The 11016-nt window shown below is 42.7% G+C and overlaps 4 non-coding genes across 4 annotated transcripts; 2 read left to right on the plus strand and 2 right to left on the minus strand.

Moving 5' to 3' along the window:
* Nucleotides 1-1173: 1173 nt before the first annotated feature.
* trnad-guc (transfer RNA aspartic acid (anticodon GUC)) lies at nt 1174-1245 on the minus strand. Its single transcript has one exon. It is a non-coding gene; the product is annotated as a tRNA-Asp (tRNA).
* A 219-nt stretch (nt 1246-1464) lies between these two features.
* Nucleotides 1465-1537, minus strand: trnav-cac (transfer RNA valine (anticodon CAC)). Its single transcript has one exon. It is a non-coding gene; the product is annotated as a tRNA-Val (tRNA).
* Nucleotides 1538-1761: 224 nt separating this feature from the next.
* On the plus strand, nt 1762-1834 carry trnav-aac (transfer RNA valine (anticodon AAC)). Its single transcript has one exon. It is a non-coding gene; the product is annotated as a tRNA-Val (tRNA).
* Nucleotides 1835-10300: 8466 nt separating this feature from the next.
* trnav-cac (transfer RNA valine (anticodon CAC)) lies at nt 10301-10373 on the plus strand. Its single transcript has one exon. It is a non-coding gene; the product is annotated as a tRNA-Val (tRNA).
* Nucleotides 10374-11016: the final 643 nt, after the last annotated feature.

Raw genomic sequence — 11016 nt, forward strand, 5'->3', positions numbered from 1 at the left:
TAACCAGTACTGAACCATGAGAAACTATTATACCGGGCCATGTTAAATAAAGGCACAAACCCAGCGCTTCCCTTTGTCAGCTGCCGGTTAACCACTAGCTCCGAAGCTGTACAAACACCGAAGCCGGATACTAACAGCTAACGCTAACTAACGTTACCTGACCCTTTCCCAAATTCAACATTAATTTATTATCCAGAAGGGGATTGTTCATGTGTTGGAAAGACTTATAACTACCTAGCAATGGCGTTTGCTAATCGCTAGCTAGCTAGCAAGCTTGTTAGGAGTCGGTGTCTGACCTCTTTACCTTCACCAGCACACCCGGTCGGGACTTAGCAACTAGCAACTTTATTGAATGTCATATTCACAAAATAACTATTTTTATGTGAGCTTAAAGTGGGCTTACCTGAAGACCAGTTGACACCGACGAGAGGCTGTGTCCTCCGTCTTCAACGCCGGCTCTTTGTTCCCTTGGCGCCAATTGGATGAATTGCAATGGGCCGATCCACAGCCGACCTATCTCTTTGAAATAGAGCACATAAACCCGCCCTCTGGCAAACCATGTCCCTGCTATGGGCCGATGCTTCTCAGACGCATCAACAGCCGTTAGGAGTAGAATGCCGACGCACGATCTGAGGCCAACGTCGGCGAGACGTATGCGTGCTGTCTGGGATGTAATTCATAAGGCCCCACAGTTACAGCATGAGATAATATTCAGGCCTGTATTTATGTTCACCCAGTGGCAGCAGTATTTCGATTGTTTTATAATACATTAAAGAATGAAAAGAAGTTCATACTAACAGAGCCACGAGGTGTAGTTTGCCATCAGTCAACAGCTGTTTGACTTGTTTATGTCTTATAGAACTTCGTTTTATGTCCTTGTCACTACTAAGCAAACCATATAAAAGTAAAACAGTAAAACTGGATTTTTCTCAAAGTCTGTAAATAGAGCTCCAGATCAAGACGTTACAGCAGCAGGGAGAAGATTATCACTAGTACATGAGTTTGAATATCTGGGTGTAGTAATAGATTCACAGCTGACATTCAGAACATGAGTTCTGGGGGGTGAGGGTTATAATTTAATTAATTGGAGGAGAATTTAATTTAAAACATGTCTTAAAACAACTAAGAAGAATCTGTGCATTTCAGTGTGTGGGACAAATAAAAAAGATGTGCCTCCCCGTCGGGGAATCGAACCCCGGTCTCCCGCGTGACAGGCGGGGATACTCACCACTATACTAACGAGGAATGCGACAAGCACTACTCCTGCAGTACCCTTTTTGACCATTACATAGACTCAGTGGATCCTTGGCGCTGTTGCATTGGTTCAACAGTGAGAAAAAGAGGTCGGGAAGGATTCTATAAAATGACGTTGTGACAGTGTCATTGTCTGTCCATTTCAAAATAAAGGCGGAAACACATTAACAATAACCGTTTGTAGTTTGATTTGCTGTCACTAAAATGACATGTTTCCGCCCGGTTTCGAACCGGGGACCTTTCGCGTGTGAGGCGAACGTGATAACCACTACACTACGGAAACTACCATGGAATCATAAAATGAATAAAAACACTTATTTCACTTATTGTGAAGACATGACTATACATGAAGACCGGATGTCCGTTAAAATAGTCAGTCACGTTATAATTTGCGTTAGTGGTGACCACAAACCGAAACCGAAAAGAACTAGCCTTAGGGAAAATGTCTTCCCTCTGCTACCAAGAAGAACCTTTGATAGAATGAGTCATAATAATAAGTTGAAATCAGTTTCCGTAGTGTAGTGGTTATCACGTTCGCCTAACACGCGAAAGGTCCCCGGTTCGAAACCGGGCGGAAACAGTATTTTCATACCGGCGGAGACGTCTGTAGGCATTTTTGATAACGTCATAATGTTGCTTTGACGCTTCTGAATAACGCGGATCAGAGTATATGCTAGAAATACTGTTTCCGCCCGGTTTCGAACCGGCGACCTTTCGCGTGTGAGGCGAACGTGTTAACCACTACATACGGTAACTCGCACATAGTGCCACGTGACCGCGACCGCGGCGGGATATTTAACATAGATGTAATTGGGTTTGTTAAGTTTTGCTCGGTTAAATGTTATCTGCAACACATTAAACGGACAAACTTCGACGAGGCGAAGCAGCGACAGTCGCGCAGCAGCAGAACATCAGTCCAAAAGCAGATTGGTGTAACAGGTAAAATGTGCGTACCAAACACTCACCGGTTTATAGTTTGGTCTCCTTCCGTTAACAGGGTTTGTGACGGTGACTCAGGTCCACTGAAAGTTCAACAATCACGGCTGCAGAATGATCCACGACCCGCACTGTCCGCCTCCGTGCTGCAGACATTTTCACCAGTACACAGACCAATGCACTGATTCAGAGTCAGTCCTTACGGACCCGTCCAAGCCCTCGCGACGACGCGCATGCGTCCTTTTGGACAGGTAAGAGCGTCCCCGGACTCTCCTATTGGTCAGAAATGCTGGTTAAAACGTGTTTTTGTTCTTCTCTGTATATATATTTACTTCACTGGCGGCCAAACTTTGTCCTGAAAGCAAATGTGTTTCTGAAGATGGTGAAGGCGTCGCCCGCTTAACTCGGCGTCTGATTGGCCGATCCTATTCTTATCCTAACTAGGACCCTACAGTACCAATCAAACCGACGAAGGCGGTAGGTAGAAACCAATCAGAGGGAGAGTGGGCGGGATGCTTTTCTAAATATTAGCTACAGTTTTACTCATGTTCAGGCTTCCCTCACATTTTCATGGGCAAAATTTCAAAACTTTTTCATGACTTTCAAGGAGCTGTAATGACTTACTTTTTTTTCTTGCCCGACTTACCTGTCACTGTAATTTCAGCTAGCTGGTATGAACATATAAAAACGTAGCCTACGTGAAACAACCGTCACACATATTCAACACATATTAGATCTACGTTATGTCTGCAGCTGCACAACATAAATTTGCTATTTATTTAACAACTGCGTTGTGTCAACGGACTACTGTAACCATGTCGCTGTGCTCCGGCTTCCAGATGAAAAACGGATGAAGCTGAAAGTGCTTTGGCGAAGGCGGCTTGGAGTCGATGAGCTCAGGCTGGGGTGGATGGCGCCACAGAGACAGCATGTTCATGAAGTGACGTGACCCCGGCCACAGCCCCAACGCCACCATCTCAGTCTGCATCCACACCCTCTGCTGCTGGGAGCAATTCCATCGCCCAGCCTCACAGCTGACAGGAGCTGCATGACACAGACAAACAGGAAGTGCACATTACCATAGTGCCATATCGGCCGCCCTTACCAGGGGCCTCATTTATAAAACTCCGCGGAGAATCATAACTGCTATATCACGGGCAACTGGACTTGCTTTAGTTACTTGAAGGCGTTTCACCTCTCATCCAAGACGCTTCTTCAGTTCTAACAGACTGGTGTGAAGTTGCAGGCTTTAAACTGTGTTGGTGTGAACCCTTACAGAGTCGTTGAGGTCACAAGTGAGTCATTGATCCAAATGGCCATCATTTGTGTTGTTAGGGTGGGTCAACGACTCTGAAACTAAAAGGGGATTTATGGTTGTGTGCAGAGCCTACACACGTAGCCTACACTGTTGTGAGCATTTATACTTGCGTGGTGGTGTGTTTGTGTCACTCTGCAGTTATACCTCCAAAACACTAGTTGGCAGCAGAGGTTTCTGTGAAGTGCTGTAAAGTTTAGTTGATTCAAAACACACATTAAACATGGCTTAAAGGAGCTATATGTAAGAAATCTAAAGCAAATAGTCATAAAATCCTCCTAATATGTCACAGAGACTAAGGAATAATGTTGATATAACATACTGATCTCACCGCTAACAATAGTACAGCCAGAATATTCACATTTAAAAAAAAAAAAATTACGGTCCGCAAATCATGTTTATGTTTTGAATTTGTGTTTTGGCCTGTTGCACCACCCACCGCTGTCTACCAGTCACGCAGTCAGTAGAGTCTCAGCATCTGTTACAGTTACGACTGAGCTACAGCAGCACGGCAAGCAGCATTAGCAGTGTCCCAGTACATAGCATTAGCAGTCTTCTCAGCTGTATCCCGGCAGCAGCGTTAGCAGCAGAAAAGCCGGACTTGCCTGAACGGTCCGCTGGAAGACCGAAGTTCAAGGACACGGCGACGGGGCCCTGCCACAGCAGCCACCCGTGGGCAAATAAATCAGTCTCCAGCGTGCCGCTGTCCAGCAACCTCAAATCTGTAGGGGGGGGTGGACACGACTCGCAACAGTATTTTGAATTTGAGTGCAGTAACCGTTTTGGCCACATTCTTACATACAGCGCCTTTAATAGAGACAATTTCAAACACAAGTACACAAATCAGCTTCACTATAACTCGCAGCATTCACGGACAAACACTTGTCTTTATCTGGACACATTTTCCCCACAAATACAACATGCTAATGTTATTAGCATAAGCCTATGGCATTTTACATTGCATAAATTAGCCTAGCGGATAGTGATCTTTACATCTTCTCATATAAAACCAGGGACAACAGCAATATTTAACAAAGGTAAAGGCACACAATTTGGCTCCATTACAATTCACAACCTTCACAGACAAAACAACTGTCTTATACTAAACACATTTTCCAAACAAATACAAAATGCTAACGTTATTAGCACAAGCCTATGGCATTTTACATTGTATAAATTAGCCTACAGATTAGTGGAGATTTCCTCTGCTTGTATGAAGCCAGGATATATCACACACAAGAATTAAAATGCTATTTTTGGGGAGGCTTTATTGTCTTCACAATTTATTGTTTCTTATCTGTGAAATTAAAGTAAATAAAAGCTTTGTTTCCCCTGAGGGAAATGGTGTCAGTATATAGTAGAGTTGCCACCGGTCCTGTTTTTCCCAGAATTCTCTTTTTTCATCAGCTGTCCCAGGGAAAAAAAAATCTCTCCCGGGACACAATTTGTCCCGTTTTTTGGGGAAAATGCAGCAGCAGAAGGCCAAGGAGTCCATCCAGAATGACACATAGTGCGTCCAAATTCACACCTGTTCTTCTCTATGGTTTTTCTCCGCGACCGTGCGTCATAGCGAGAAACCACGCATATGACGTGAAACAGCGGAATCGTAGCTTTCTGAATGTTTTCACAGCGAAAAAAATGATAAAGTTACACTAAAACGATGTATAACAGAGCTTTCATACAGCTTTGCACACACATTACTGTTGGATGGATTACTCGCGAATGCAGGGTCGCACAGAAATGCCACGCATATCACATGAAAGCGCAGGAACAGAGCTTTCCTATGATACCACACACATCATTGTGCTGTCATCCCATCATGCTATAAATACAGATCAACTGTCTACCAAATAAAATCCTGATGAATTTCTTTACAACCCATGATACATATCTTGTTATCAGTCACTTCATATAGTGAGGAATATCGTATCTTACCACGGCTTAGGCTTGCGTGTGTTTCTCCCTGTCTATCCACACTTGTAGTCCGGCTTTCAAGATGCAAATATCTCCATATTGTCCAGTTGACACTCCATCAAACTTTGTATGACAAGACCAGCCACTTCACCTTTGCACTGCAGCCTAATTATGCATGCATGACAGGGCCATAGTCACCATATACATTGAGGGGGATACGTGCCCCCCCAATGCCCAATTTTTTTTTTTTACTGCAATCAAAGTGGCAAATATTATCTTGGAGGACATCATTGCACTTGGTTGACTATTTTTCTATGATCTTAGATGTAAATGTTGCATGTTTCTTTCAGAGAAAACACATTTTTGACTTGTGAATGAGTCAGTGGAATTTCTTGCAATAATGAAAAATACTGTCAATCATGTCTGCCTGGCACAAACCACATGTTTTGGACAGCTGTGAAGTGACAGAATGTCCCACCATCATGGTTCTTATATTACCAGATTCCAGAGAGTCTCCCCTTTTCATATATGGCAGAATATGTCAACTTCCAATTTGCTATGGTGAGATACATGTAAAAATGTAAGAATTTAGTAACACGGATTTGTTTTTTTCATTAATATAAAAATTTATATAAAATACAGGCACATAGAAGGACATGAAATGATGGCAAATCTGGTCTCCTATGTCTGAATTTCATGTTCATTGGTCAGTCTGAACTAGTAATAATGGCTGAGCCCTCCGCCTCAAACATTTGGTCGAGTGTCCCTTTTTTTCCCCACAAATCCAAGGTGGCAACCCTAGTATATAGCGACAGACAGGAGGTCTGCGTCACCACAACACGTAGTTACAATTCTGGGGAGGTGCATGTTAGGCTATGGCATAGGCTATGGCATAGGCTATGGCATAGGTTACGGCGTAGGCTCTACACGGACGCCTACGGCATTGATTCAACGCAGAACTCTAAAATGCGTTTCAGAACTCACATGCCCCGTAAAGAGCGGAGACAAGGGGCACGTTGGTTTGTTATTTTATTTAATCACAGAAGAGGGTTTTCCAGTTTTGTATGAAGTTGATTTAAATAACTCATTCACGATTTTAAGAACCATAATCTGGAGCTTCCATCTGTTAAATGCCAACTAATTTATCTAAATGTGTTTTATTTCTAGTCTCATGTCATGTTTAATTTACATGTTTCAGTGGCATCTATGTCTTGTGAACAGAGCACAATATGAAATTTAACATTTCTAACAATGACAAGCAAAATTTATGTGCAGTGTCTTATTTACACGAGCACTACGAGCAGAGGCAGGTGCAGATTCTGTTTGTACCTACGAAGAGATCGAAGCTACTAACACACACACACATTGATGAATGCAAGAATACACTTAAATTTCCTTCTGCAAACCATTTACACACAAATTTGTTTTGCTCACGTTTCATGACCCAGAGTCCCTAACTAGAGTCAGTGTTTGGTTTGTCTGTTCAGGGCTACTGTAGAGACATGGTGATCTCTGTAGACAAGTACCTGTTCCCTATGTAGATATAAACGTTGATGATGGTGATGATGGTTACTTTCAGGAGAGTATACACTAAATAAAACAGACTTTATATCATATTCCATTTCTGCCAATATTACCATAAATCCATCCCAGTATGTTCGGTGTGATCAGAGCGTGACAACGTTAGGACACGTTATTAGGACCACATTTTACCTGAGGGAATTATTTTCACTGTATATTTTGACCGCAGAGATTTTAACATGTCAGACTTCAACAGATTTTTTCCAGGTCGAAGACTAGAAACCTGACTGCTGCTATAAGAACACGACATACTCTGTGTCACCATGTTAGGCGTGTGCTCTTCTATCCTGAGCTGAGGGGTGATGGTGAGCAGCTGAGGAGGGACCGGCAGTGGAGCCTTCACTGTGGGATTAGAAGAAAAACAGTTTGAATTTCATTCAAGAGGATTTAAAAATTTAAAGCGAGAAGAAAACAAATGTAATAACCTTTCACAGAAACAACAATCACATTGACGTCAGGGTCGTCGGGTTGTCTGGTCTGGAAACAGCAGCCGGTGGCTTCAACCTGTCAGCTGGAAAAACAAGTCACGATCAGAGATTGTTAATGTTTCACAGTCTTTAGCTGTGGTCTCTGTCGTCTCTGCTGCTCCACACTGAAAACACCTACTATCACTAAACTGGAGCAAGTCAATGTTTTGAAGTGTTTGGGAACAGGTAACACACACCACCTCTCAATCAAAGGTGTGGCACATTAACCTGCAGTGTATCTAAGCTGTGTTATTAACAGGCCCCATCCTTTAAAGACCTCATGCATCATGGCTGACATGTTTTCAGTCCTTCAGTTAGTGGGAGATTAAAAGAACACGAGGCCAGAACACGGCCAAAACAACAAAACAGGTGACAAAAAACACAGGTAGAGTAAAACCTGCAGGTGGAGCTGACAGAACAGCTGACATCAGACTTTTACTTACAGCAAGATTAAAAGAAACTCGATTTATTAATTCTGAATATATATATATATATATATATATATATATATATATATATATATATCTGAAAGGCTGCAGGTCTCAGGCAAGACCCGAGTGCGTTTCTATTGATGAGCAGATGATACTATTTACAGGAGCCTGTCCAAATCGACAATATCTCCCAATGAAGTCAAATCCAGTTGGCATGAAAAACTTTGTTTGTGCTTCAGAGGAAGGCATCACGCTCGACTTTGAGTTATATCAGGATGCAGATGCACTGACTGCGCAGGTCCAGGAACCAGGGGAACTGGGTTTGGGGGGCTTGGTCATTGATCATCTCTCTGAAACTCTCCGTCCTGGTACAAAGATGAACTGCAACCGATTCTTCACATCCATCAAAGCTGTGAATCGAATGATGGAGAAGCAGGTGTACCTGACTGGTACAGTTATGAAGAATCGGGTTTCTGAAGCAGTACAGAAGCTATCAAGTGACAAAACAATGAAAAAGGATGGAAGAGGCCCCTCAGCACAAGTTACCACTGAAGACAGAAACAACAAAGCAGTATTGATGCTGTCTGTTGCTCATGATGCACAGCCTGAAGACACCTGCCAGCAATGGGACAAGAAACTGAAACGATATGTGACTATCAGACCACCAAGTGTTGTCTGTGAATACAGCAACAAGATGGGTGCGGATGACATCATAGACAGGATGATCAGTTACTACAGGATGAGCGTCTGTACCAAGAAGTGGACGCTTCGGATGCTCATGCACTTCACAGATGATGCTCTGGCCAACAGCTGGCTACTGTACCGCCAAGACCACATAGTACGCGGCACACCAAGAAAGGGCATCATGCAATTTCTTGAATTTTGAATGGAAGTGGCTGAGACATTCTTGGCCCAGCATAACAATGTACAGGAAGACAGTGCAGACCTCTCAGAACAGGAAGACAACACAGACCATTTGGAGCCAGAGAAAAAACGTCCCGTGAAGGAAGTGCCCCACATCTCCGTCCACAGAAGGGCTAATGTACATCTTGCACTCAGGGAGGCCTAAGGAAGAATATCTGAAGCTTTGAGGATCTGATAAGTAAAGAACAGTCCCTAACTTCATTTTAGATTCAGGACTGAGTATTGTCACAGTGTAGTGTTTGTACATTTACTGCAGTGAAGGATACTTCTTACACCACCTCAAATAAACTTCTGTCTTACATGTAGGAGATAAAATAGACATATTGTATGCTGTAATATTTATTCACTAAATTAAAATGGGGTCATCCCTATATTCCCCGGGTTCTATGTTCCCCGGGTTCTATGTTCCCCGATCGGGAAACATAGGACCCTTTAAAAAAAAAAAAAAGGGTCCAATGTTCCCCGCTTTCCCCAAAAGGAAATATGTTCCCCGCTTTGTATGGGACTGGGAACATAGAACCCTTTTTAAGAAAAAGGGTTCTATGTTCCCTGCTGTTGCCGGGAACATAGGACCCTTTTGAGAAAAAGGGGTTAGGGTTAGGGGTTAGGGGTTAGGACCCTTTTTTAAAAAAAAGGGCCTATGTTCCCCGGGTCCTTTTGGGGAAATGCAGGGAACATAGAACCCTTATTATTAAAAAGGGTTCTATGTTCCCCGGTCCCATACAAAGCGGGGAACATAGGACCCGGGGAACATAGAACCCGGGGAACATAGGTACACTCCCATTAAAATATACAATCAGCTAACGTTAACGCTGACATGATGTTACATACAACCTTTATGTACCAATGTTAGCAACGTTAGCTAAGGACAAACCAAGTCAGAAGCTGTCAGAGCTAACACCACAAAACTTCAACTTTAAAACAGTTTTACAGTTTTAAAATCTCGCTTGTGGCCAAAACATATATTACAGTCTTAGTGATAAGAGCTACCCTAGAGTTGAGAGAACAGTTAAAGAGGATAAAAGTTTACTATTTCCGCCAACATGTCCAAGTCTCCGGTTCCAAACCGGGTGGTACCTTGTTTCTGTGCCGGTACAGACGTTTATTAAGGTTTTATTTTCACCTGAAGCTGAGCTAACTCACTTTATTAAAGTCCTAATGTTTTTAAATTATTTCAGTCCAGTGTTTTACTATTTCTGTCTTGACCAGATAAAATCTTCACTTCACAAAAGACTTCGTTTTAGCTACGTATTTCTGCGCGTACACGTCCTTAATATGCACAAGTTTCCGTAGTGTAGTGGTTATCATGTTCACCTAACACGTGAAAGGTCCCCAGTTTGAAACCGAGCGGAAACAGTATTTTGAAACCTTAAGGTCGTGGCCTCTGCCTCGGAATATACCGTAACAACTATATTTGACTTATACGTTCACATCTAGGCTACCCTTGTCTACGCGCGCACGAACTAAAAAGTGCATGAGTTTCCGTAGTGTAGTGGTTATCACGTTCGCCTCACACGCGAAAGGTCCCCGGTTCGAAACCGGGCGGAAACAGTATTTTTGAGTCTCTTAGCTGAGTTTGGTAGGTCGAGAGAAGAGAAATATTCAGAAGATGTGACTGAATGAAGAAACAGAAGTGTAGTAATGGTTGTCAGCTCAGTGTGAAGAGACAATAAAACCTCAACAAGGGACTGTTCATTATTTAAGAGAGGGCAGGAGATGCAAAATAAGGGTGGCACGTCAAATATTTTTTTAAGTGCTAGGGAAGAGCTCAGGTTTTTATTTGGGCTATACAAATTCAACAGTTGTATTTTTATTTTAAATACCATCTGAACACTAAAACCCACCAACAGGTTTGAAAGACATGTTTTCTTTAAAGGTCCCATATTGTGCTCATGTTTAGATTTAGAATTGTATTCTGGGTTCCTACTAGGGACTGTTCTTTATTTGTTAGAGGAGGGGAGTGTCACAAAAAAAAAAAAAAACAAACAAACACAAATCTGATATTAAAAAATAGTGATATTTCACCAAAGTCTCCACTCTGTCATGAGTAGGCTGCAGACCAACAATGGTAGCAGTAGCACTGAATCTCATTCTGTGCATTCAGCCTCTCTTCTCGCCCGCTCAGCATCCAACACATGGAGTTCCTCATCTGTATGCTCCGGCTCAAACAGGTATGGCTCTGTGTCCGCTACAA

The sequence above is a fragment of the Epinephelus fuscoguttatus genome, linkage group LG12 (genome assembly GCF_011397635.1).
Source record: "Epinephelus fuscoguttatus linkage group LG12, E.fuscoguttatus.final_Chr_v1".
NCBI classification, from domain to species: Eukaryota; Metazoa; Chordata; class Actinopteri; order Perciformes; family Serranidae; genus Epinephelus; species Epinephelus fuscoguttatus.